The sequence below is a fragment of the Acinonyx jubatus genome, chromosome E2, assembly GCF_027475565.1.
Source record: "Acinonyx jubatus isolate Ajub_Pintada_27869175 chromosome E2, VMU_Ajub_asm_v1.0, whole genome shotgun sequence".
Lineage (NCBI taxonomy): Eukaryota > Metazoa > Chordata > Mammalia > Carnivora > Felidae > Acinonyx > Acinonyx jubatus.
The window spans coordinates 60,595,833-60,621,718 of NC_069396.1; the positions used below are offsets into that span (position 1 = coordinate 60,595,833).

At 61.8% G+C, this 25,886-nt stretch overlaps 1 protein-coding gene across 3 annotated transcripts in view; it reads left to right on the plus strand.

Annotated features, from left to right (window-relative positions):
* Positions 1-5,990, plus strand: part of LOC106987932 (tigger transposable element-derived protein 1-like) — a 46,915-nt gene extending 40,925 nt beyond the window's left edge. For all 3 annotated transcript variants that reach the window (XR_008293864.1, XR_008293865.1, XR_008293866.1), the window contains 4 exons: positions 4,316-4,515; positions 5,010-5,180; positions 5,340-5,500; positions 5,550-5,990. The gene's annotated coding sequence lies outside the window, so the exon portion shown is untranslated. The remainder of the gene's footprint in view (positions 1-4,315; positions 4,516-5,009; positions 5,181-5,339; positions 5,501-5,549) is intronic.
* The last annotated feature ends 19,896 nt before the right edge of the window (positions 5,991-25,886 follow it).

Here is a 25,886-nt window from a genome sequence, read left to right on the forward strand (position 1 = left end):
AAGAATGAAAATGGATTAAGGGAACTCAGTGACACCATCAAGCATCATAACATTCACATTATAGGGATCCCAGAAGAAGAGATAAAAGAGGGCAGAAAATATATTTGAAGAAATAATAGCTGAAAACTTCCTGAATCTGGAGAAGGAAACAGAAATCCAGATCCAAGACATACAGAGGGCCTCCAACAAAATCAACCCAAGGAGATCCACACCAAAACACATAGTATTAAAATGGCAAAAAATGATAAAGAGAGAATTCTAAAGGCAGCAAGAGAAAAGAAAACAGTTATCTGCAAGGGAAATCAATAAGGATATCAGCTGATTTTTCAGCAGAAACTTTGCAGGCCAGAAGGGAGTGGCATGATGTATTCAAGATGCTGAAGAACCCCCGTCCCCCCCGCCGCCCCCCCCACTACCCTGCAACCAAGAGTACTCTATCCAGCAAGGTTATCGGTTAAGTGTCTGACTTCTCGCCATTCCCGAGTTCAAGGCTTATGTCAGGCTCTGTGCTGACAGTTCAGAGCCTGGAGCCTGCTTCAGATTCTGTGTCTTCCTTTCTCTCTGCCTCTCCTCTGCTCATTCTCTCTCAAATATGAATAAATTTGAAAATTAAAAAAAATGTAATCAATATGCCAAAGTGGCACATTTGGGGTGACCTACCCTTGGCCCCTACACCATCCTGTGACACTCCCACATCCTAAATAACTTTATTTTAGAGGATTATGATTTACTCTTTTGGATGTAAAAATGCTTGGGTTTTGACAAATGCATAGTGGCAGGTATAAATCACTCAAATACCATGGAATACTTCAAACCCCTACCACTTGATCCTTTTATCATCTCTAGTTTTGCCTTTTCTAGAATCCCCTATGAATGGGATCACATAGTATGTAGCCTTTTCAGACAGGAGTCTTTCACTTAGAAGGATACAGGTAAGGTTCATCCATGTCTTTGTATGGGGTGATGGTTCATTTACTTTTATTGCTGAATAGACTAACAGGAGAAAAACAAACAGAAGTTAACTTGCATATGTCCTGTATATGGCAGATACCCAGGAAAACGGAGTAACTCCCCAATGTGGCCCAGTCCTCACCTTAAATGCTATCTTCAGCTAAAGACCAAAACATTTTGGGTGGTGGGAAGGCCAGTTTAGTGTTGTTATCAGGCAAGCATAGTAAGTGAGGGTATGGTTGTTATGAGGATTTAAGTGTGTGTCTTCTCTTTTGGTAAGAGTTTCTTGAGATTTAGTCGTTCTTCTGTTCTAAAAGGGCGACACCCTTATTGTAGCAGGATTCTCACAGGGAGTCATGACACCGAGGCTTTTCTTTCCAGGAAGCACTTTATTCCTGCTGGCACCGTTCAGTTGGGTTTGTACCGGAAGAACTGAGCCCCGAACACCACGTGGCCCCCTGCACCCCACCCACCTGCATGCATCCACCCCCATGTATGCATCCACCTGGCCCCCTGCATGTACCCACCTGCACCCTGCATGCACCCACCTGCCCCTCTACACACACCCACCTGCCCCCTGCCCCACTGCACGCACTCATCTGCCTTCACTCCACCTGCATGTACCCACTCACCCACCTGCCCCCCTGAGCACATCCACCCCTCTTCCTGTACATCTGCACACAGATATTTGCCCCCCTGCCCCCCTGCACAGTTGTGTGCCCAGTACCACCCAGCATACACCCACCTGCCCCACTGCCTCCCTTCACACATTCACCAGCCCCTGTGCCTGCACCCACCTGCCAAAATACATGCACCCACCTGACCCCCAGCCCTTCTACATGCACCCGTGTGTCCCCTGCATGTATCCATTCACCCCGATGCCCCCTTCCTGTACCCATCTTCCCCCCTGCACCCACTCACCCACCTTCACTCCTCCCGCATGCACCCACCTGCCCTCTTACATGCACCCAACCACTTTCACCTCCCTGTGCACACCCACATGGTCCCCACATGCACCCACCTACCTTTCTCATGCACAGCCCTACCCCACTGCCCCTCTCTCCAAACCCACATGTCCCTGCATGCACCTCTGCCCCCCTGAACCCACCCATCTGTTGCCCCACATGCTCCCTCCCACTCCCTGCATGCACCCACCTGCCCCTGCCTCCTTGAACACATCCACTGGCCCCCCTGCACGTACTCACTTTTCCCCTTCATGCACACACCTGCCCCCCTGCGTGCACCCATCCATCTTCAGTTCCCCTGCATGCAGCTGGGGGCCTCTGTCTAACATTTTCCTAACATAAGCCAGGATGTATTTTCAGCTCCTGGGATATAGTCTCTGAGATGTTGGTCTCTTGTCTTCCTGGTGTCATCACTGAAATGAATTACTTTCTTGTGTCATTTCCACTCACATCTCTGCCTTTGGATTCTGTCGGCATCAAGTGCCCCCACCCGGTCTGTTGGTGACCCTGGATTGGAGATTTTGCACCCCCTTGCCCCTGTCACAGGACACTGCAAGTTGCAAGGAAGAGATGAGGCCGAGCCTTCCTGGGGAGACCCGGTGCACTGGCAGGGAAGGACCCCGGGGCACCACCTCCCAGGAAGGAAGAATGGGTGTCTAGGCCTACAGCAGGTGCAGCTGAGCCACTGACACCCTGAGAGGCTGCACGACAAGACTGGAGCCAGGGAAGCTCTAATCCAACTTGGAACATGAAGAGGAGAGTTTCCCTCAGGATCTTTCTGGATTCAGATCCTCCATTGCTGGAGGTTTACCTCAGAAGAAAGCCCAAGAATGGAACTTCTGATTTGTTGTCCTGTAATGCCCTCCCTGGAGGGAAGGTCTGCATGAGTGACAAGATGGTTCTTCCACGCGGCTGTGGGCGGCTGTGGGACCTCCAAGCAGGTGCTGCTCTGCCCTCAGCGGTGTCCCTGCTCTGCTCCTGTCCTCCCTTCTCCTGGTGTCTGAGAAATGGAAGAGCCGGTGAAACTTGGAAGAAGCCGTGTCCCTTTACGTGCTTGGGACCGTCAGACCTGATGCTCACGGGATTGCTACTGTGAGTGTGGACAGAGGAAACACCTATGGACACTAAAAGGCTGTTGGCATGAATCATTACAAACAGTCACAGAATCTGCAGTTTCAGGGCCTCGATCAGGTTAGGGTTAGCCCTCCTGAGACACACCAACATGTCTAACGGCCCCTCTGCCCATAAAGATTCACGGTGGCTGGGAAGTCATCGCTTCCACCCGATGGACGGTGACAGTACCTCTTGAACCCGCCTGCTCAGAGCAGCACAGGTGGCAGGGACCCGTTTCCAGCCTGGCCTCCCTACCCCACACAGCACCTGCTCTCCAGCATCTTCCCTGTTTCTGAGCCTCTCATCTCTTTCTGTCTGCCTTCCATCCCCTGTCCCTAACTTCCTGCCAAGTATTCCTATAAGCCAGCAGTTCAGCTCGGGGGTGGTGGTGGGGGAAGTGGGTGGCCAGGAGAGCCTCACCACACTCAATGAATTTCAGGACATTCTGGCTATTTCCTCCCAGGCCAAAAGACTGCCCAGCTCCCTGGAAGCATCCTGGCTCTTTACTGACAATGAGGCAATGAGGGCACTGTTGAAATCATCATTATTTTAAAATAACAAGTATTGATGAGGATGTGAAGAAGAAGGAACCCTCCTGGTGGGAATGCAAACTGGTGTAGTCACTGTGGAGAACAGTATGAAGGGTCCTCAAAAAGTTAAAAATAGAACCACCTGATGGTCCATAAATCCCCTCCTGGGGATTTACCCGAAGGAAAGGAAATCACTGTCTGGAAGAGATCTCCTCACCCCCACATTCATGGCAGCATTGTTCACAATGGCCCGTCATGGAAACAGGTTAAGTGTCCATCCAGTGAGTGATGCATATATGAAGGAATATTGCTCAGCTGTAAAAAAGAACAGGCAGATCTGGAGGACGTTATGCTGAGTGAAATAAGCCAGACACACAAGGAAAAGGCTGCGTGGTCTCACTTACACGTGGAATCTGAAGAACAGGCAGAAGTTGAGTCTTACATGTGTGGAGCCCCAGGCACCCCACTCAGGCCTGCCGGGGCCCAGGGAAATCAGCAGGGACCCACTTACCAAGCACAGAATTGTGCAAAACAATACATGCTGTAGCTTCCATCTGGGCATTTCTGTGTTTTGGATGCAGTGGTAGGTGACCCCAGCAAAGTCTAGTTCCGTGGTTCAACCTCAGCTGCCCTTGGCAGCATACATCCCTGTGGCTCTCTCGCCAGCCTTGCCCTCCCCAGAAAGCTTCTAGATGTTGAGAGGGTGTCCTGAGGGTGGAGGGCCAGGCAATGGATCTGCTCCCTTTGCTCCAACAGGGCCCTGGACCCCCAACAGCCCGAGATGATTCTCTTTGCAGTGGCCCCAGCAGCCCTCTGAGATGCAACGCAACATCCCTGGTCAGCAGGGGCAGCCACCATACTCCTCAGTGATCCAGCCCAGGGCCCATCAGTGCTTGTGGCCAAGACTTGGGCTGCAGAGGCTGGAATGTGGCGTCTGAACAACCTGCTGTGCACAGGTCAGGCCCTGTCTCTGTTTCTCTCTCTCAGTCTCTGTCTCTGTCTGTATCCCCCATGTGGTCTCTCTGCTGGGTACCCTCACAGTCCAGCTTGTCACATGGACACTACTTGAGCAGGTGTCCCAAGAGAAGCAGGTACAGCTGCACGGCCCCTTCAGTGGGAGCCTCAGGAGTCCCATGGGCCACAGAGCCCACCTGGGGAACTGTGGGAGCCCAGGGAGAGATCGACTGTCCAAAGCCCAACCCCCGACCACCCCAGGACATAGCTGCCTGGCCAGATCCCCTCCTGCCTGCAGGTGGCCTCCACAATCCTCAGGGTCGGTGGGCAGTTTCCCACCTCTCTTCCATCTGGATGTGACACCCTCCAGGTCCCTTGTCTTCCATGAGTGTGCTGTTAGGCGGGTGGGGTGGTTCTAGATATGGCTTCTAATTTCAAGCAAGGTCTATGTTCAGATCTCCTAAATAAGTTCAAATCTCGATTCTGTTTGGATTAGAGAAGGAAGAACATGAAAATGTGAGCAATGAAGCCAACAATAACCCATCATTTAAATCCTGCTTCTCACACTTTGTCTTGGAAACAAAAGTGATCCAAGGAATTCATGCCCAGTCTCCACCCAACAGAACCCTGCTGAGGCATCGATGGCCTTGCAGATCCTCTCCAGCAGGTAAGATGAGGCCAGGTGGATGCAGGCAGGGCCGGCTGCAAGGACAGCTTCTCCAGGAGCTCCCCAAAGTGGGGATCAGCCCGCACATGGGGCTTCCAGCTAATCTGGATCAGAACCCTGTGCCCATGTGTCTGGGGACTCATCTCCACCTATCTGCAGGGCCTCCCAGGCTGGTGTGGTTCCTCCACGAGAAATGTGAAATCTTCTGTCACCATATACATTTGGGAAATGCCAGGAGCATCTCCTCGGGATTCAGCCCCAAAATGGATGGGCATGCACACTGGGCAGGACCCAGCAGCGGAAGCTGAGTGCCAATGTGAGTGTAAGTGATTGGGCCACCTGGCAAGCATCTGGCAGCTTCCCCTGGAGGGAAGCACTCACCTGGCCTATTAACCGGGACAAATGAAAATACATGCCCCCCACCGCTGCTAAAGCCACCTGCCCCTGTTTGGACAATCACCTGTCTGGACAAGGAGGCCAGCACGTCCTGCATGTTGGTGGCGGGGGGGAACTCAAGCCCCGGGGTGTCAAGGGCACAGCGCTGGCTGCCATCTACCTCTGCCCACTGGAAATGCTCCGGGGAGGGGCCTCTAACCAGACTTGATAGACAGAACATATAGACTGCACACTTTTGTGTGGGACTCTTGACACTCAGAACCATGTCTCAGAGATTCATCTGTTTCCTGGTGTGGACCCTTCATTTTCTGTGGCTGAGTGGTGTTCTACCATGTGAACACTCCGGGATTCCTTTGTCCGCTTGGATGGTTCTTAATTTGAGGTTACAATAAAGCTGCTCTGAGCATTCTTGCACACACCTTTTGGTGAACATCTGCCCTCAGTTTTGCTGGGTAAACAAAACATCTGCCAGTTAGAGGGCATGTGCCTATCTGCCTCGAATGGTGCTGCTGAACCGATTTCCAAAGCAGCTGTACCATTTCTTGCCCCCACCAGCTGCTTCACATCCTCGCCAGCATGGGGTATTGCCAATTCCAGAATTCTAGTGGGTGAGTGGCTTAAAAGTACGTTTATTACAGTGTTAATTACACTAGAGCATTGGGGGCAGTTCCTAATTTGGCACTCCTATTTCCCCTTCCATAATGTAGTATCCTTGTAGCTGGGCTCGTGGTCACTCAGGTAGCGACTGCATGTCCCAGCTTCCCTTGCAGCTGCAAGTGGCCTCATGACTAAGTTCTGGTTAGTGGTATGTGACAGAGCTGATGCGTGCCACTTCCTGTCCCACTGAATCTGTGAGCATGTCCTTCCTCCCCGCAGATGCCACGCTGCCCACGGTCTGCCTGTCCACCTCTGGCAATGTTATGTTAGAAGTAAAGAGACATCCACTTTCATTAAGCCACTGCATTTCAGGTCTCTTTATTATGGCAGCAAATCATGGCCCCAAAGGATGCACTGTGATTGGACATTCACCTGTGGCTCTAACACAGCGACACCTCTGCTGGTTCTGCCTGCTCAGCACCATCCATCCACCAAGGTGTTGTTCCCACCCAGCCCCGAGGTTCTGTGAGGTGATGGACACACCCTTCCCAGGCACAGGCAGGTGGCCCAGGTCTGAGTGGTCATGGCTCCCCATCCTGTTCAGGGTTATAAGTTCACGGGTTGGACATGAGACCCAACTGTAGTCCTCCCATTAGACTCTCAGTATGGTGAGAGAGAGTATTTGTAATTATTGTGCATTGTGGCGAGAGAGGGAAACCAACCCCAAGCAGAACCAGAGGCAATCAGAGAGAGGGGAGGAGGAAGCTCGACAATGGCGTCTCAGCCCCTGGGTCTAGCTGTACTTGCAGCACCTTTAGATGTAAGTGATCCATGATTGTGAGCTGAATTTCCGTCACTTGCAACCAAGAGTCCCATCTCTTTCCCCAATAATAAAATAAACATGTTTGGGAGTGATTTTATATAAGCATTGTGCTAAGAGTGTATATAAAGTCTGGAGATACCCCTTAAAATGTTAATTCATTTTTGTTAATGTTTATTATTAATTTTGAGAGAGAGCATACGTAGGGAAGAGGGGCAGAGGGAGGGAGAGAATCCCAAGCAGGCTCTATACTCAGTGGAGAGCCCGATTTGGGGCTTTTTCCCACGACTCTGGGATCATGACCTGAGCTGAGATACTGAGTTAGACGCTTAACTGACTGAGCCACCCAGGCACCCATAAAATAGTAATTCTTAATCTGGAGAGAGTTTGGAGGCTCTATCCAGATAGAATCGATGGGGTTTTGAACTGTGCAGGTCTGCTTAGACGTTGATTTTTAAGTTTTTTTTGTATGGATTAAAAAAAAAAATCATACCATACAGTCCTGTAAATATGTTTTCTCTTCCTTATGATTTCCTCAATGACATTTTCCTTTCTCTGACTTACTTTATTGTAAGAATTCAGCATACGATGCATACAACATGCAAAATACGTACTAATCGACTGTTGATGTGACCAGTAAGGCTTCCGCTAAAAAGTAGCTATTAGCGGTTAGGTTTGGGGGAAGTCATAAGTTATTCATGGGTTTTTGACTGCCCTAACCCTCGTATTGTTTAAGAACATATTAATATTGGTACATATAACAGATCATCATTTTTGGAAGGAATAAAATTAAAGGAGAAACAATAGTTAGCAGAAAACCCCCAAACCCCGTCGAACCAGCGAGTGAATAGGCATTAGCATGAAATGCACAGCTGACATGTAATCTCACCAGATGTTGACATGAGACAGATGGTTACTGTTCTTGTGTCTTTTGTGTAAGTTTTGACAGAGGTACACACCTGTGAGACCACCTCCACAATCCAGGACATTTCCTTCACCCCCAGAGTCTCCTCATGTCCATTCAAAGTAACCCCCTCACCCCATGCCAGACAAGTTCACATCTGCTTTCCCTCCCTGTCCACCAGCTTTCCCTGTTCTTGACTTTGGGGTCGTGGGACGGGACAGACACTTTCTGCAGGACATCTGAACTTCACTGTGATGCGAGGGGACGCACATCAGCGATTTGCTCATGTCCGTGTGGTCTCTCATATGCACGGTCCTACCTCTTGTTTATTCATTTACTAGTGGATGGACACTGGGTGGTTTCCATGTTTGTGATGGTTGTAAATCAATGCCTTTAACTGTGAATAGTACGAGTTTAGAAAAAACAGATGCTTATTATTTTCTGAAAAAAGTAAATTATGCTCATACCACACATAGAAATTAAAATAAAGGATAAAGAAGCAATATTTCTTCAGAGTCCCACTACTCAGTTGTAACCACCAGACTATTTTGCTGTGTTTCTTCCCCAACTGTGTCATGTGCGTGTATGTATGTATGTGTGTACATAAAATTGTGAAAATTGGGAAAGTACAACTGTAATTTTGGTTCTTGTCTTTTATAATGAACACGGTTGTCTTAGTGTGGGTTTTCTGGGGAAGCATAACATATAACATTTATTACAAGGAATTGGCTCACAAAGTTATGGAGGCTGGGAGCCCCCTGACCTGCAGCCTGCCCACTGCAGACCCGGGAGCTGGTGATGTGTGTGTGTGTGTGTGTGTGTGTGTGTGTGTGTAGGGTGTGTGTGTGGTGTGAGTGTGGTGTGAAAGTGGACTTGTGTGTGTGTAGTGTGTGTACCTTTGTGTGTTTGGTGTGTGTGTGTGTGTGTGTGTGTGTGTGTGTGTGTATACCTGTGTGTGTACTATAAGGAATTGGCTCACAACATTATAGAGGCTGGGAGACCCCTAATGTGCAGCCTGCCTGCTGCAGAGCTGGTGGTGGGGGTCAGAGCCTGAGCCAGGAGGCCCAAGAGCGCAAGCACAGCAGGTGCACATTCTGGTCCGGGGGCAGAGAACACCGGGTCCCGCTCAGCAGCCAGGCGGAGAGGGGTTTACTACCCTTTCTGCTGTATTCAGGCCTCAGTGCACTGGACGAGGCCCACCCTCACTAGGGAGGGCAGATTCAGGTGTGAATCTCACCCAGAAGCACCTCACAGATGCACCTAGAATGCTGTTTGGCACACAGAGAGATTGATTTCAGGACAAATCATTTACACAGATAACCATGTGGAAGGTATTCCATTGCTAATCTGCCTTCTCAAAGACAGGGATTTTGTTTGCAAACTTCAGACCCAGAAAATTGACTCTTCTGCCAACATGAGACAATTATCTGTCCTTCCTGAAGCAGAGTGCTGTTTCTCTAGAGCCCTGCCTAGCTGTGTGCCTGTGCTGGATGCCACGTGCACAGTGAAGCTAGAAGCCCCCAGAGGAGACCGCCAGGAGCCTCGTGTGGATGCACAGGAACAGAGACAGGGCAGTGTGGCACTGTGTCCAGAAGGGGCCGGTGGGGCCCTGACCAGAGAAACCTCCAGGCCTTCCTCCCCTCTGCTGTGGTGCAGGGGGCAGAGCTCACAGGCTCGCTGGGAAGTGCTCTTGCAGAGCATGGGATGAGGGCTTGCAGCATGAAAGAAGGAAGCTAGTTCTGAAAGCCTCAGTCTCCTCCCTGTGCCTTCACAGTGGGAGACTGAGCATTCACACAGCATTGTGCCCACTGGGAAGAAACATCACCACGTAGACCCCCTTCCACTTCTGCACAGGGCACACACTGTCTCTTGTTTCACTGCTTCTCAAGGGTGTCTAGGCCCCTGGAAAATCTCTCAGGACTGCATTGTGGGATCACCTTGCGAAGCTCAGAGTCCTCAGGCAGTGGCACCTGCCCTTCCACGCATGTCATGCTGCCTGTGATGCTTGCGCCCTGCAGGCTGCCCACATCCAGGAAGTTTGAGGATTTTGCCCAGACCAGGTCGGGGAGAGGAGCCGCACCACCATGACATTTGGCCTGGGCCCTGGAGACCCCCACCCCCACCTCACCATCTGCATGTTCTGTGGGATGTTGGTGTAGGGGGCATCCTGGCCCAGGGTGACACACCCCAGGACAGTAGAGAGCAGGGTCTGGCTTAGGCTGGGGCCTGACCCCGAGTGCAGGCAGTGCAGAGCCTTGCCCAAGGGGCTGCATGAACCCCTCAATCTTCTCCTCATGGGGACAGGAGATATCTATTTGTTACCCCTGTCTGCCCTTAGTGAGTAGTGAGTCCAAGATCAAGATGCCTACAAATCAGGTGTCTGTGAGAGCATGTTTCCTGGTTCACAGACAGCACCTCTTTGTCATGTCCTCACTTGGTGGAGGGGTGAGCGAGCTTTGTGGGGTCTCTTTTGTAAAGGCCCCACTCCCATCCATAGAGGCTCCATCCTCCTGACCTAAGCACCTCCCACAGGCTCCTCTCCTAACCCCATCATCTTGGGTGTTGGGATTCTAACATGAGTTTGAGGGGCATACGAACATTCAGACCATAGAGGTATGGTATCTCCAGTCTCATTTCCAGCTGTCTCAGGAAGGGGTCTCCACCTTCCATAGACACTGCTTTTGGAAGTCCCAGATGAACCTGTCCTCTGTTCCCTGCAGTCATGTCTTCAAAGCCACAACCTTTCTTGTAGTCTCTCTGTTGGGGGTAAAGCTGCTGCACTGGCATATATTTCAGGTACAATGTAGGCCAGGTGTTCATCTGAGCACTCAGGGCTGTGCAGGTATGCTGTGACCAGGAACCCTTGTCCCCATGCCTGTCTGATGGAGCCAGTGTATGCCATTTGCTCCGAGCCCTTCCAGATGTGGGACTTCTGCTCATACTTGAGCTCTGGTCCCCACAAACAGGAAAGGCTAATGTGACAGAGATAGACTGGACACGTGACAGTTTACACCCCTGGTATCAGGTAATGTGCTCCTTCTGTCTCATCCCCTCTGCTTCTCACTGTGCCATTCAAATTTATTTAAGGAATTTTGTGATTCCAGAATACTAATTTGGTTGATGAGCCTGTGTCTTCCATGACCTCTGGGGTAGCTTGTCCGGCAATGCACTTGAAGGAGACGAAGCGGTGTCTTCACCACCTCCTTCAGCTACGGCTCCTCCCAGCGCTCCAGAGGTTGAAGGAGACTTCCTGCCTGCCTTCGAGGGACTGTGCAATTATGGAGGCAACTGGAAGCAGCAAACAAACCCTGCGTTCTTCTCATTCTGTGAGTCAGACACAAGATCTGGGATGGCCCAGAAACAACTGTTCCTCACGGTCATCAATCACAGGAGATTAAATGTCACCTGGCATGTAGGGCTGTAGCCTCTGTAACATAAACATTTTGGGTAACAAGAGTTAGGCACAGCCAGTTGCTCACATATGTGCATGTGACCATGTGACATGTGTGTGGATAACTCAGACATCTTGAGGCCCGGGGCGAGCGGCGCCGGGCGAGGAGGCCCGGGGCGAGCGGCCCCGGGTCTGGAGGCCCGGGGCGAGCAGGGGCACCACCCATTCTGTGTCTCCAATTCCTCGGAACTACCCCGGGAGTTTCTGAGCAGGGAACCCAGGGTCTGGCGGGTGTTTGTGAGTGTGTGACCCCATTCTCTCAGGTACAGGGAGGGGCTTCAGGTATGGAAAGGCATGGTAATTGACTCCGGGCCTTGAAGCCGGGGCTCCCAACAGCTGATTGGGATTGTGTGTCTCGCATTCATCTGACCTATCCAGGGAGTTTCTGAGCTAAGACAACAGGGTTTTTTGATTCTAGCTTATGTCTCTCTGGGATTTTGTGCTCGCTGCCCAGCCCTGGATGTGCTGCTTAGGATTCTGTGTCCTTCCAACTTCTCTGACAATCCCCAGGAGATTCTGAGCTGAGACCCCAGGTTCTGGAGGCAGTTTGGGATTCTGTGAACCCTGTCTCTCAGGTACAGTGAGCGGCTTCAGCCAGAGTGAGCCATAGCGAGCAGCCACGGGTGAGGAGGCCCCGAGGCGAGCAGGCCCAGGAGAGGAGGCCCGGGGCGAGCAGCCCCGGGCGAGGAGGCCCGGGGCGAGCAGCCCCGGGCGAGGAGGCCCGGGGCGAGCAGCCCCGGGCGAGGAGGCCCGGGGCGAGCAGCCACGGGCGAGGAGGCCCGGGGCGAGCAGCCCCGGGCGAGGAGGCCCGGGGCGAGCGGGGCACTTCCCAATCTGGGTCTCCAAACCCTCGGACCTTTCCGGGGAGTTTCTGAGCTGAGACCCCAGGGTCTGGAGCCCCTTTCGGGTTCAGTGACCACTTTCTCTCAGGTACAGGCAGCAGCCTCAGCCATAGTGAGCCATGGCAATCACTCAGGACCTGGAGGCCGGGGCTCATCTCAGGTGTTTGGGATTCTGTGTCTCCCATCCCTCGGTCCTAACCCGGGAATTGCTGAGCTGAGAGGAAGGTTTTGGTTGCTTTTCAGGATTCAGGCATCTGTCTCCTTGGGATTTTGTGCTCGCTGCATAGCTCCTCGACGGGCTGCTTGGGATTCTGCGTCTCCCACTTCTCCAACCTTCCCCGGAAGTTTCTCAGCTTAGATCCCATGGCCGGGAGGCTGTGAGGGATACTCTGACCAGTTCCTCTCAGGTCCAGGGAGAGGCTTCAGCCATGATGAGCCATGGTAAGAGACAGCCCCGGGCGAGGAGGCCCGGGGCGAGCAGCCCCCGGCCTGGAGGCCCGGGGCGAGCAGCCCCCGGCCTGGAGGCCCGGGGGCGAGCAGCCCCGGGCGAGGAGGCCCGGGGCGAGCAGCCCCGGGCGAGGAGGCCCGGGGCGAGCAGCCCCGGGCGAGGAGGCCCGGGGCGAGCAGGGCACTTCCCATTCTGGGTCTCCAAACCCTCGGACCTTTCTGGGGAGTTTCTGAGCTGAGACCCCAGGGTCTGGTGGCCCTTTCAGGGTCAGTGACCACTTTCTCTCAGGTACAGGCAGCAGCCTCAGCCATAGTGAACCATGGTAATGACTCAGGACCTGGAGGCCGGGGCTCATCTCAGGTGTTTGGGATTCTGTGTCTCCCATCCCTCGGTCCTAACCCGGGAATTGCTGAGCTGAGAGGAAGGTTTTGTTTGCTTTTCAGGATTCAGGCATCTGTCTCCTTGGGATTTTGTGCTCGCTGCATAGCTCCTCGACGGGCTGCTTGGGATTCTGCGTCTCCCACTTCTCCAACCTTCCCCGGAAGTTTCTCAGCTTAGATCCCATGGCCGGGAGGCTGTGAGGGATACTCTGACCCGTTCCTCTCAGGTCCAGGGAGAGGCTTCAGCCATGATGAGCCATGGTAAGAGACAGCCCCGGGCGAGGAGGCCCGGGGCGAGCAGCCCCGGGCCAGGAGGCCCGGGGCGAGCAGCCCCGGGCCAGGAGGCCCGGGGCGAGCAGCCCCGGGCCAGGAGGCCCGGGGCGAGCAGCCCCGGGCCTGGAGGCCCGGGGCGAGCAGCCCCGGGCCTGGAGGCCCGGGGCGAGCGGGGCACTTCCCAATCTGGGTCTCCAAACCCTCGGACCTTTCCGGGGAGTTTCTGAGCTGAGACCCCAGGGTCTGGAGGCCCTTTCAGGGTCAGTGACCACTTTCTCTCAGGTACAGGCAGCAGCCTCAGCCATAGTGAGCCATGGCAATCACTCAGGACCTGGAGGCCGGGGCTCATCTCAGGTGTTTGGGATTCTGTGTCTCCCATCCCTCGGTCCTAACCCGGGAATTGCTGAGCTGAGAGGAAGGTTTTGTTTGCTTTTCAGGATTCAGGCATCTGTCTCCTTGGGATTTTGTGCTCGCTGCATAGCTCCTCGACGGGCTGCTTGGGATTCTGCGTCTCCCACTTCTCCAACCTTCCCCGGAAGTTTCTCAGCTTAGATCCCATGGCCGGGAGGCTGTGTGGGATACTCTGACCCATTCCTCTCAGGTACAGGGAGAGGCTTCAGCCATGATGAGCCATGGTAAGAGACAGCCCCGGGCGAGGAGGCCCGGGGCGAGCAGCCCCGGGCGAGGAGGCCCGGGGCGAGCAGCCCCGGGCGAGGAGGCCCGGGGCGAGCAGCCCCGGGCGAGGAGGCCCGGGGCGAGCAGCCCCGGGCGAGGAGGCCCGGGGCGAGCAGCCCCGGGCGAGGAGGCCCGGGGCGAGCAGCCCCGGGCGAGGAGGCCCGGGGCGAGCAGCCCCGGGCGAGGAGGCCCGGGGCGAGCAGCCCCGGGCCAGGAGGCCCGGGGCGAGCAGCCCCGGGCGAGGAGGCCCGGGGCGAGCAGCCCCGGGCGAGGAGGCCCGGGGCGAGCAGCCCCGGGCCAGGAGGCCCGGGGCGAGCAGCCCCGGGCGAGCAGCCCCGGGCCTGGAGGCCCGGGGCGAGCAGCCCCGGGCGAGGAGGCCCGGGGCGAGCAGCCCCGGGCGAGGAGGCCCGGGGCGAGCGGGGCACTGCCCATTCTGGGTCTCCAAACCCTCGGACCTTTCCGGGGAGTTTCTGAGCTGAGACCCCAGGGTCTGGAAGCCCTTTCAGGGTCAGTGACCACTTTCTCTCAGGTACAGGCAGCGGCTTCAGCCATAGTGAGCCATGGCAATCACTCAGGACCTGGAGGCCGGGGCTCATCTCAGGTGTTTGGGATTCTGTGTCTCCCATCCCTCGGTCCTAACCCGGGAATTGCTGAGCTGAGAGGAAGGTTTTGTTTGCTTTTCAGGATTCAGGCATCTGTCTCCTTGGGATTTTATGCTGGCTGCATAGCTCCTCGACGGGCTGCTTGGGATTCTGCGTCTCCCACTTCTCCAACCTTCCCCGGAAGTTTCTCAGCTTAGATCCCATGGCCGGGAGGCTGTGTGGGATACTCTGACCCATTCCTCTCAGGTACAGGGAGAGGCTTCAGCCATGATGAGCCATGGTAAGAGACAGCCCCGGGCGAGGAGGCCCGGGGCGAGCAGCCCCGGGCGAGGAGGCCCGGGGCGAGCAGCCCCGGGCGAGGAGGCCCGGGGCGAGCAGCCCCGGGCGAGGAGGCCCGGGGCGAGCAGCCCCGGGCGAGGAGGCCCGGGGCGAGCAGCCCCGGGCGAGGAGGCCCGGGGCGAGCAGCCCCGGGCGAGGAGGCCCGGGGCGAGCAGCCCCGGGCGAGGAGGCCCGGGGCGAGCAGCCCCGGGCGAGGAGGCCCGGGGCGAGCAGCCCCGGGCGAGGAGGCCCGGGGCGAGCAGCCCCGGGCCTGGAGGCCCGGGGCGAGCGGGGCACTTCCCAATCTGGGTCTCCAAACCCTCGGACCTTTCCGGGGAGTTTCTGAGCTGAGACCCCAGGGTCTGGTGGCCCTTTCAGGGTCAGTGACCACTTTCTCTCAGGTACAGGCAGCAGCCTCAGCCATAGTGAGCCATGGCAATCACTCAGGACCTGGAGGCCGGGGCTCATCTCAGGTGTTTGGGATTCTGTGTCTCCCATCCCTCGGTCCTAACCCGGGAATTGCTGAGCTGAGAGGAAGGTTTTGTTTGCTTTTCAGGATTCAGGCATCTGTCTCCTTGGGATTTTATGCTGGCTGCATAGCTCCTCGACGGGCTGCTTGGGATTCTGCGTCTCCCACTTCTCCAACCTTCCCCGGAAGTTTCTCAGCTTAGATCCCATGGCCGGGAGGCTGTGTGGGATACTCTGACCCGTTCCTCTCAGGTACAGGGAGAGGCTTCAGCCATGATGAGCCATGGTAAGAGACAGCCCCGGGCGAGGAGGCCCGGGGCGAGCAGCCCCGGGCGAGGAGGCCCGGGGCGAGCAGCCCCGGGCGAGCAGCCCCGGGCCTGGAGGCCCGGGGCGAGCAGCCCCGGGCGAGGAGGCCCGGGGCGAGCAGCCCCGGGCGAGGAGGCCCGGGGCGAGCAGCCCCGGGCGAGGAGGCCCGGGGCGAGCAGCCCCGGGCGAGGAGGCCCGGGGCGAGCAGCCCCGGGCGAGGAGGCCCGGGGCGAGCAGCCCCGGGCGAGGAGGCCCGGGGCGAGCAGCCCCGGGCGAGGAGGCCCGGGGCGAGCAGCCCCGGGCGAGGAGGCCCGGGGCGAGCAGCCCCGGGCCTGGAGGCCCGGGGCGAGCAGCCCCGGGCCAGGAGGCCCGGGGCGAGCAGCCCCGGGCCTGGAGGCCCGGGGCGAGCAGCCCCGGGCCTGGAGGCCCGGGGCGAGCGGGGCACTTCCCAATCTGGGTCTCCAAACCCTCGGACCTTTCCGGGGAGTTTCTGAGCTGAGACCCCAGGGTCTGGAGCCCTTTCAGGGTCAGTGACCACTTTCTCTCAGGTACAGGCAGCAGCCTCAGCCATAGTGAGCCATGGCAATCACTCAGGACCTGGAGGCCGGGGCTCATCTCAGGTGTTTGGGATTCTGTGTCTCCCATCCCTCGGTCCTAACCCGGGAATTGCTGAGCTGAGAGGAAGGTTTTGTTTGCTTTTCAGGATTCAGGCATCTGTCTCCTTGGGATTTTATGCTGGCTGCATAGCTCCTCGACGGGCTGCTTGGGATTCTGCGTCTCCCACTTCTCCAACCTTCCCCGGAAGTTTCTCAGCTTAGATCCCATGGCCGGGAGGCTGTGTGGGATACTCTGACCCGTTCCTCTCAGGTCCAGGGAGAGGCTTCAGGCATGATGAGCCATGGTAAGAGACAGCCCCGGGCGAGGAGGCCCGGGGCGAGCAGCCCCGGGCGAGGAGGCCCGGGGCGAGCAGCCCCGGGCGAGGAGGCCCGGGGCGAGCAGCCCCGGGCGAGGAGGCCCGGGGCGAGCAGCCCCGGGCCAGGAGGCCCGGGGCGAGCAGCCCCGGGCCTGGAGGCCCGGGGCGAGCAGCCCCGGGCGAGGAGGCCCGGGGCGAGCAGCCCCGGGCGAGGAGGCCCGGGGCGAGCAGCCCCGGGGCGAGCAGCCCCGGGCCTGGAGGCCCGGGGCGAGCAGCCCCGGGCCTGGAGGCCCGGGGCGAGCGGGGCACTTCCCAATCTGGGTCTCCAAACCCTCGGACCTTTCCGGGGAGTTTCTGAGCTGAGACCCCAGGGTCTGGAGGCCCTTTCGGGTCAGTGACCACTTTCTCTCAGGTACAGGCAGCAGCCTCAGCCATAGTGAGCCATGGCAATCACTCAGGACCTGGAGGCCGGGGCTCATCTCAGGTGTTTGGGATTCTGTGTCTCCCATCCCTCGGTCCTAACCCGGGAATTGCTGAGCTGAGAGGAAGGTTTTGTTTGCTTTTCAGGATTCAGGCATCTGTCTCCTTGGGATTTTGTGCTGGCTGCATAGCTCCTCGACGGGCTGCTTGGGATTCTGCGTCTCCCACTTCTCCAACCTTCCCCGGAAGTTTCTCAGCTTAGATCCCATGGCCGGGAGGCTGTGTGGGATACTCTGACCCGTTCCTCTCAGGTCCAGGGAGAGGCTTCAGGCATGATGAGCCATGGTAAGAGACAGCCCCGGGCGAGGAGGCCCGGGGCGAGCAGCCCGGGGCGAGCAGCCCCGGGCGAGGAGGCCCGGGGCGAGCAGCCCCGGGCGAGGAGGCCCGGGGCGAGCAGCCCCGGGCGAGGAGGCCCGGGGCGAGCAGCCCCGGGCCTGGAGGCCCGGGGCGAGCGGGGCACTTCCCAATCTGGGTCTCCAAACCCTCGGACCTTTCCGGGGAGTTTCTGAGCTGAGACCCCAGGGTCTGGAGGCCCTTTCGGGTCAGTGACCACTTTCTCTCAGGTACAGGCAGCAGCCTCAGCCATAGTGAGCCATGGCAATCACTCAGGACCTGGAGGCCGGGGCTCATCTCAGGTGTTTGGGATTCTGTGTCTCCCATCCCTCGGTCCTAACCCGGGAATTGCTGAGCTGAGAGGAAGGTTTTGTTTGCTTTTCAGGATTCAGGCATCTGTCTCCTTGGGATTTTATGCTGGCTGCATAGCTCCTCGACGGGCTGCTTGGGATTCTGCGTCTCCCACTTCTCCAACCTTCCCCGGAAGTTTCTCAGCTTAGATCCCATGGCCGGGAGGCTGTGTGGGATACTCTGACCCATTCCTCTCAGGTACAGGGAGAGGCTTCAGCCATGATGAGCCATGGTAAGAGACAGCCCCGGGCGAGGAGGCCCGGGGCGAGCAGCCCCGGGCGAGGAGGCCCGGGGCGAGCAGCCCCGGGCGAGGAGGCCCGGGGCGAGCAGCCCCGGGCGAGGAGGCCCGGGGCGAGCAGCCCCGGGCGAGGAGGCCCGGGGCGAGCAGCCCCGGGCGAGGAGGCCCGGGGCGAGCAGCCCCGGGCGAGGAGGCCCGGGGCGAGCAGCCCCGGGCGAGGAGGCCCGGGGCGAGCAGCCCCGGGCGAGGAGGCCCGGGGCGAGCAGCCCCGGGCGAGGAGGCCCGGGGCGAGCAGCCCCGGGCGAGGAGGCCCGGGGCGAGCAGCCCCGGGCGAGGAGGCCCGGGGCGAGCAGCCCCGGGCCAGGAGGCCCGGGGCGAGCAGCCCCGGGCCTGGAGGCCCGGGGCGAGCAGCCCCGGGCCTGGAGGCCCGGGGCGAGCAGCCCCGGGCCTGGAGGCCCGGGGCGAGCAGCCCCGGGCCTGGAGGCCCGGGGCGAGCAGCCCCGGGCCTGGAGGCCCGGGGCGAGCAGCCCCGGGCCTGGAGGCCCGGGGCGAGCAGCCCCGGGCCTGGAGGCCCGGGGCGAGCAGCCCCGGGCCTGGAGGCCCGGGGCGAGCAGCCCCGGGCCTGGAGGCCCGGGGCGAGCAGCCCCGGGCCTGGAGGCCCGGGGCGAGCAGCCCCGGGCCTGGAGGCCCGGGGCGAGCGGGGCACTTCCCAATCTGGGTCTCCAAACCCTCGGACCTTTCCGGGGAGTTTCTGAGCTGAGACCCCAGGGTCTGGTAGCCCTTTCCGGGTCAGTGACCACTTTCTCTCAGGTACAGGCAGCAGCCTCAGCCATAGTGAGCCATGGCAATCACTCAGGACCTGGAGGCCGGGGCTCATCTCAGGTGTTTGGGATTCTGTGTCTCCCATCCCTCGGTCCTAACCCGGGAATTGCTGAGCTGAGAGGAAGGTTTTGTTTGCTTTTCAGGATTCAGGCATCTGTCTCCTTGGGATTTTATGCTGGCTGCATAGCTCCTCGACGGGCTGCTTGGGATTCTGCGTCTCCCACTTCTCCAACCTTCCCCGGAAGTTTCTCAGCTTAGATCCCATGGCCGGGAGGCTGTGTGGGATACTCTGACCCATTCCTCTCAGGTACAGGGAGAGGCTTCAGCCATGATGAGCCATGGTAAGAGACAGCCCCGGGCGAGGAGGCCCGGGGCGAGCAGCCCCGGGCGAGGAGGCCCGGGGCGAGCAGCCCCGGGCGAGGAGGCCCGGGGCGAGCAGCCCCGGGCGAGGAGGCCCGGGGCGAGCAGCCCCGGGCGAGGAGGCCCGGGGCGAGCAGCCCCGGGCGAGGAGGCCCGGGGCGAGCAGCCCCGGGCCTGGAGGCCCGGGGCGAGCAGCCCCGGGCGAGGAGGCCCGGGGCGAGCAGCCCCGGGCCAGGAGGCCCGGGGCGAGCAGCCCCGGGCCAGGAGGCCCGGGGCGAGCAGCCCCGGGCGAGGAGGCCCGGGGCGAGCAGCCCCGGGCGAGGAGGCCCGGGGCGAGCAGCCCCGGGCCAGGAGGCCCGGGGCGAGCAGCCCCGGGCGAGGAGGCCCGGGGCGAGCAGCCCCGGGCGAGGAGGCCCGGGGCGAGCAGCCCCGGGCCAGGAGGCCCGGGGCGAGCAGCCCCGGGCCTGGAGGCCCGGGGCGAGCAGCCCCGGGCCTGGAGGCCCGGGGCGAGCAGCCCCGGGCGAGGAGGCCCGGGGCGAGCAGCCCCGGGCCTGGAGGCCCGGGGCGAGCAGCCCCGGGCCAGGAGGCCCGGGGCGAGCAGCCCCGGGCCTGGAGGCCCGGGGCGAGCAGCCCCGGGCCAGGAGGCCCGGGGCGAGCAGCCCCGGGCCTGGAGGCCCGGGGCGAGCAGCCCCGGGCCTGGAGGCCCGGGGCGAGCAGCCCCGGGCGAGGAGGCCCGGGGCGAGCAGCCCCGGGCCTGGAGGCCCGGGGCGAGCAGCCCCGGGCCTGGAGGCCCGGGGCGAGCAGCCCCGGGCCTGGAGGCCCGGGGCGAGCAGCCCCGGGCCTGGAGGCCCGGGGCGAGCAGCCCCGGGCCTGGAGGCCCGGGGCGAGCAGCCCCGGGCCTGGAGGCCCGGGGCGAGCAGCCCCGGGCCTGGAGGCCCGGGGCGAGCAGCCCCGGGCCTGGAGGCCCGGGGCGAGCAGCCCCGGGCCTGGAGGCCCCGGGCGAGCAGCCCCGGGCCTGGAGGCCCCGGGCGAGCAGCCCCGGGCCTGGAGGCCCCGGGCGAGCAGCCCCGGGCCTGGAGGCCCCGGGCGAGCAGCCCCGGGCCTGGAGGCCCGGGGCGAGCAGCCCCGGGCCTGGAGGCCCGGGGCGAGCGGGGCACTTCCCAATCTGGGTCTCCAAACCCTCGGACCTTTCCGGGGAGTTTCTGAGCTGAGACCCCAGGGTCTGGTAGCCCTTTCCGGGTCAGTGACCACTTTCTCTCAGGTACAGGCAGCAGCCTCAGCCATAGTGAGCCATGGCAATCACTCAGGACCTGGAGGCCGGGGCTCATCTCAGGTGTTTGGGATTCTGTGTCTCCCATCCCTCGGTCCTAACCCGGGAATTGCTGAGCTGAGAGGAAGGTTTTGTTTGCTTTTCAGGATTCAGGCATCTGTCTCCTTGGGATTTTATGCTGGCTGCATAGCTCCTCGACGGGCTGCTTGGGATTCTGCGTCTCCCACTTCTCCAACCTTCCCCGGAAGTTTCTCAGCTTAGATCCCATGGCCGGGAGGCTGTGTGGGATACTCTGACCCGTTCCTCTCAGGTCCAGGGAGAGGCTTCAGGCATGATGAGCCATGGTAAGAGACAGCCCCGGGCGAGGAGGCCCGGGGCGAGCAGCCCCGGGCGAGGAGGCCCGGGGCGAGCAGCCCCGGGCGAGGAGGCCCGGGGCGAGCAGCCCCGGGCCTGGAGGCCCGGGGCGAGCAGCCCCGGGCCTGGAGGCCCGGGGCGAGCAGCCCCGGGCGAGGAGGCCCGGGGCGAGCAGCCCCGGGCCTGGAGGCCCGGGGCGAGCGGGGCACTTCCCAATCTGGGTCTCCAAACCCTCGGACCTTTCCGGGGAGATTCTGAGCTGAGACCCCAGGGTCTGGAGCCCCTTTCGGGTTCAGTGACCACTTTCTCTCAGGTACAGGCAGCAGCCTCAGCCATAGTGAACCATGGTAATGTCTCAGGACCTGGAGGCCGGGGCTCATCTCAGGTGTTTGGGATTCTGTGTCTCCCATCCCTCGGTCCTAACCCGGGAATTGCTGAGCTGAGAGGAAGGTTTTGTTTGCTTTTCAGGATTCAGGCATCTGTCTCCTTGGGATTTTATGCTGGCTGCATAGCTCCTCGACGGGCTGCTTGGGATTCTGCGTCTCCCACTTCTCCAACCTTCCCCGGAAGTTTCTCAGCTTAGATCCCATGGCCGGGAGGCTGTGTGGGATACTCTGACCCGTTCCTCTCAGGTACAGGGAGAGGCTTCAGCCATGATGAGCCATGGTAAGAGACAGCCCCGGGCGAGGAGGCCCGGGGCGAGCAGCCCCGGGCGAGGAGGCCCGGGGCGAGCAGCCCCGGGCGAGGAGGCCCGGGGCGAGCAGCCCCGGGCGAGGAGGCCCGGGGCGAGCAGCCCCGGGCCAGGAGGCCCGGGGCGAGCAGCCCCGGGCCTGGAGGCCCGGGGCGAGCAGCCCCGGGCGAGGAGGCCCGGGGCGAGCAGCCCCGGGCCTGGAGGCCCGGGGCGAGCAGCCCCGGGCCTGGAGGCCCGGGGCGAGCAGCCCCGGGCGAGGAGGCCCGGGGCGAGCAGCCCCGGGCGAGGAGGCCCGGGGCGAGCAGCCCCGGGCGAGGAGGCCCGGGGCGAGCAGCCCCGGGCGAGGAGGCCCGGGGCGAGCAGCCCCGGGCCTGGAGGCCCGGGGCGAGCAGCCCCGGGCGAGGAGGCCCGGGGCGAGCAGCCCCGGGCGAGGAGGCCCGGGGCGAGCAGCCCCGGGCCTGGAGGCCCGGGGCGAGCAGCCCCGGGCCTGGAGGCCCGGGGCGAGCAGCCCCGGGCCTGGAGGCCCGGGGCGAGCAGCCCCGGGCCTGGAGGCCCGGGGCGAGCAGCCCCGGGCCTGGAGGCCCGGGGCGAGCGGGGCACTTCCCAATCTGGGTCTCCAAACCCTCGGACCTTTCCGGGGAGTTTCTGAGCTGAGACCCCAGGGTCTGGAGCCCCTTTCGGGTTCAGTGACCACATTCTCTCAGGTAAAGGCAGCGGCTTCAGCCATAGTGAACCATGGTAATGTCTCAGGACCTGGAGGCCGGGGCTCATCTCAGGTGTTTGGGATTCTGTGTCTCCCATTCCTCGGTCCTAACCCGGGAATTGCTGAGCTGAGAGGAAGGTTTTGTTTGCTTTTCAGGATTCAGGCATCTGTCTCCTTGGGATTTTGTGCTCGCTGCATAGCTCCTCGACGGGCTGCTAGGGATTCTGCGTCTCCCACTTCTCCAACCTTCCCCGGAAGTTTCTCAGCTTAGATCCCATGGCCGGGAGGCTGTGTGGGATACTCTGACCCGTTCCTCTCAGGTCCAGGGAGAGGCTTCAGCCATGATGAGCCATGGTAAGAGACAGCCCCGGGCGAGGAGGCCCGGGGCGAGCAGCCCCGGGCGAGGAGGCCCGGGGCGAGCAGCCCCGGGCGAGGAGGCCCGGGGCGAGCAGCCCCGGGCGAGGAGGCCCGGGGCGAGCAGCCCCGGGCGAGGAGGCCCGGGGCGAGCAGCCCCGGGCGAGGAGGCCCGGGGCGAGCAGCCCCGGGCGAGGAGGCCCGGGGCGAGCAGCCCCGGGCGAGGAGGCCCGGGGCGAGCAGCCCCGGGCGAGGAGGCCCGGGGCGAGCAGCCCCGGGCCAGGAGGCCCGGGGCGAGCAGCCCCGGGCGAGGAGGCCCGGGGCGAGCAGCCCCGGGCGAGGAGGCCCGGGGCGAGCAGCCCCGGGCCAGGAGGCCCGGGGCGAGCAGCCCCGGGCCAGGAGGCCCGGGGCGAGCAGCCCCGGGCGAGGAGGCCCGGGGCGAGCAGCCCCGGGCGAGGAGGCCCGGGGCGAGCAGCCCCGGGCCTGGAGGCCCGGGGCGAGCAGCCCCGGGCGAGGAGGCCCGGGGCGAGCAGCCCCGGGCCTGGAGGCCCGGGGATGATGTGTTGTTGCCATGGTAATCCTGCTCAGTACGAGAGGAACCGCAGGTTCAGACATTTGGTGTATGTGCTTGGCTGAGGAGCCAATGGGGCGAAGCTACCATCTGTGGGATTATGACTGAACGCCTCTAAGTCAGAATCCCGCCCAGGCGGAACGATACGGCAGCGCCGCGGAGCCTCGGTTGGCCTCGGATAGCCGGTCCCCCGCCGTCCCCGCCGGCGGGCCGCCGCGCGCGCCCCGCGTGGCGTGGCGTGCCCCGCCGCGCGTCGGGACCGGGGTCCGGTGCGGAGAGCCCCTCGTCCCGGGAATCGGGGCGCGGCCGGAAAGGGGGCCGCCCCCTCGCCCGTCACGCAACGCACGTTCGTGGGGAACCTGGTGCTAAACCATTCGTAGACGACCTGCTTCTGGGTCGGGGTTTCGTACGTAGCAGAGCAGCTCCCTCGCTGCGATCTATTGAAAGTCAGCCCTCGACACAAGGGTTTGTCCGGCACTCCGGTCCTGTCCTTGTCCTTGTCCTGGCCCGGCCCGACCCCGTCCCGTCGTCCCGCCGCGCGTCCCGGCCGCGGCGGGAGCTTGGCGGGAGGGGGGAAGGGAAGGGAAGGGAACGAGGAGGGAGGAGAAAAGGGGTCTGGCTGCGCGCGCGGCTCGCGCCGGCCTTTGTCCTTCCGTCCGTCCGGATTCTTCCCCCGTCGCCTCTCGCCGACGGGGCCCCGCGCTCCTCCTCCGGGTCGCCCTCGGCCCCCCTCGCCCGCTCCGCGCGACGGAGCGGTTGGCGGGTCTCGCGCGCGCGACCCTCGGCCGGCCGGCCGGCCGGCCGGGGGGAAAGCGTGTGCGTCCCGCCCTTTGGGGAAGCTGGGTCGTGGTGCTGCCTTGGAGGGGTTGGGGGCAAGCGTTGGGTCCCCGCGGAGAGAGGGGGGGGCGCACCCCCCGGCGCGTCGGCGCGCTTTCGGGGCGGCTTGCGACCCGCCGGCCCTCCGCCTCGCCGGGGCCTTTGGGCCCCGGGCTGGGACGGGGAAGGAGGAGCCCGTCGGGTGGTGGCCGTGCCGTTGGCGCGCGGGCGGCGTTGAGGGGGCGGCCGCGTGGCCCCCTTTCCCAGAGGGGGATGCGCGCGGCCGGGGGGTGGCCGGCCCGTGTGCCCCGGTCCTGCCCTTCCCCGGCGACGCGGGCCGGGGGAGGGGGGGCCGGCTGGCTCGGGTCGGCTGTCCTTGCGGCTCCCCCCGTTCTTTTTCTTGCGGGGGACTGGGTCGACCAGCAGCCCCTGGCGCTGGCGCGGGCGCCCGCTCGCGCCCGCGTCCAGTCGTTTGTGAGGTCGACCAGCACGCCCGAGCGTGGGGCCCGGGGGAGGTGGCGACTCGGGACTCGAGGCGGACCGGGCGACCTGAGACGCGGCGCTTGGCGCTCGAGGTCGACCAGCACGCCGGGGACCCGCGGACTCGAGGTCGACCAGCACGCTGGGGAGCTGCGGACCCGGTGACTCGGGCGCCGGAGGTCGACCAGCACGCCGGGAGCCGGGAGCCGGGAGCCGGGGACCCGCAGACTGGGAAACCCGGCGACGTGGGACTCGAGGTCGACCGGGGGACCGGGGGACCGGGGGACCGGGGACCTGGCGACCCGGGACGCGAGGCGGACCGGGCGACCTGAGACGCGGCGCTTGGCGCTCGAGGTCGACCAGCACGCCGGGGACCCGCGGACTCGAGGTCGACCAGCACGCTGGGGAGCTGCGGACCCGGTGACTCGGGCGCCGGAGGTCGACCAGCACGCCGGGAGCCGGGGACCCGCAGACTGGGAAACCCGGCGACGTGGGACTCGAGGTCGACCGGGGGACCGGGGGACCGGGGACCTGGCGACCCGGGACGCGAGGCGGACCGGCACGCTGGGGGCTGAGGACCCCGAGGCTCGGCGCTTGGCGCTCGAGGTCGACCAGCACACCGGGGACCGGAGCCCCGCGGACCGCTGACCTGGGACTTGAGGTCGGCCGGCACGCTGGGAGCCGGGGACGCTGGGATCTGCCGATCTGAGACCCGAGGTCGACCGGCACGCCGGGGGCCGGGGACACGATCACCTGAGCCCTGAGCCCCGAGTCCCGACCCCTTAGCCCCGGGGTCGACCGGCACACCGGCGACCCGAACCCCGTTTGCCTGAGTGCCCGGGACTCGCGGAGACCCGAGTTCTACCAGCACGGCCGAGCCCCGTGACCTGGGATCTGTGGAGCTGGGGATCCGTTGACCTGGTCCCCGAGGTTGACCGGCACGCTGGACTTCACCGCAGCCGTCTACCCCACAGTTTAGGAAATCCGTGGATCGCTAGCGACTCTGGGCCCGGTGAGGTCGGCCACCCGAGTCCCCGGGTTCGATGACGAGCGTTGACCCGCTGCCCCCCGGCGCGACCGCCGTGGCCCACGCCTGTCCTTTCTTCCCGTGATTTTTTTTTTTTTTTTTTTTTTTCCTCTCCCACCTCCACTCCTGTCGCCGCTTCCCCCGATCGGATCGGCCCCGCCTTCGTTTGCATTACTATCCTGGACACCCGTTTCTTTCGTTGTAGCACTGGTGGGGGCTGCGTGACGGCGAGACGACGACCATCCACAGACGGTATCTGGTGGCAGGAAGGAGGGTCTCGGTTAGGCGTCCATTCGATCCACAAAGCCCTCTTGGTGCGCCCTCCGTTCCGTGTCCCCCTCCCCCCACCCCAGCCGGGAAACGCTACTGACCCGGGTGGCTGGGGATGAGGCCGTGCGCCGGTGAGGCAGGTGCTGCGTCCGGGCCGCTCTGCTGCGATCGGCCCGTGGTCGTCACACACGGA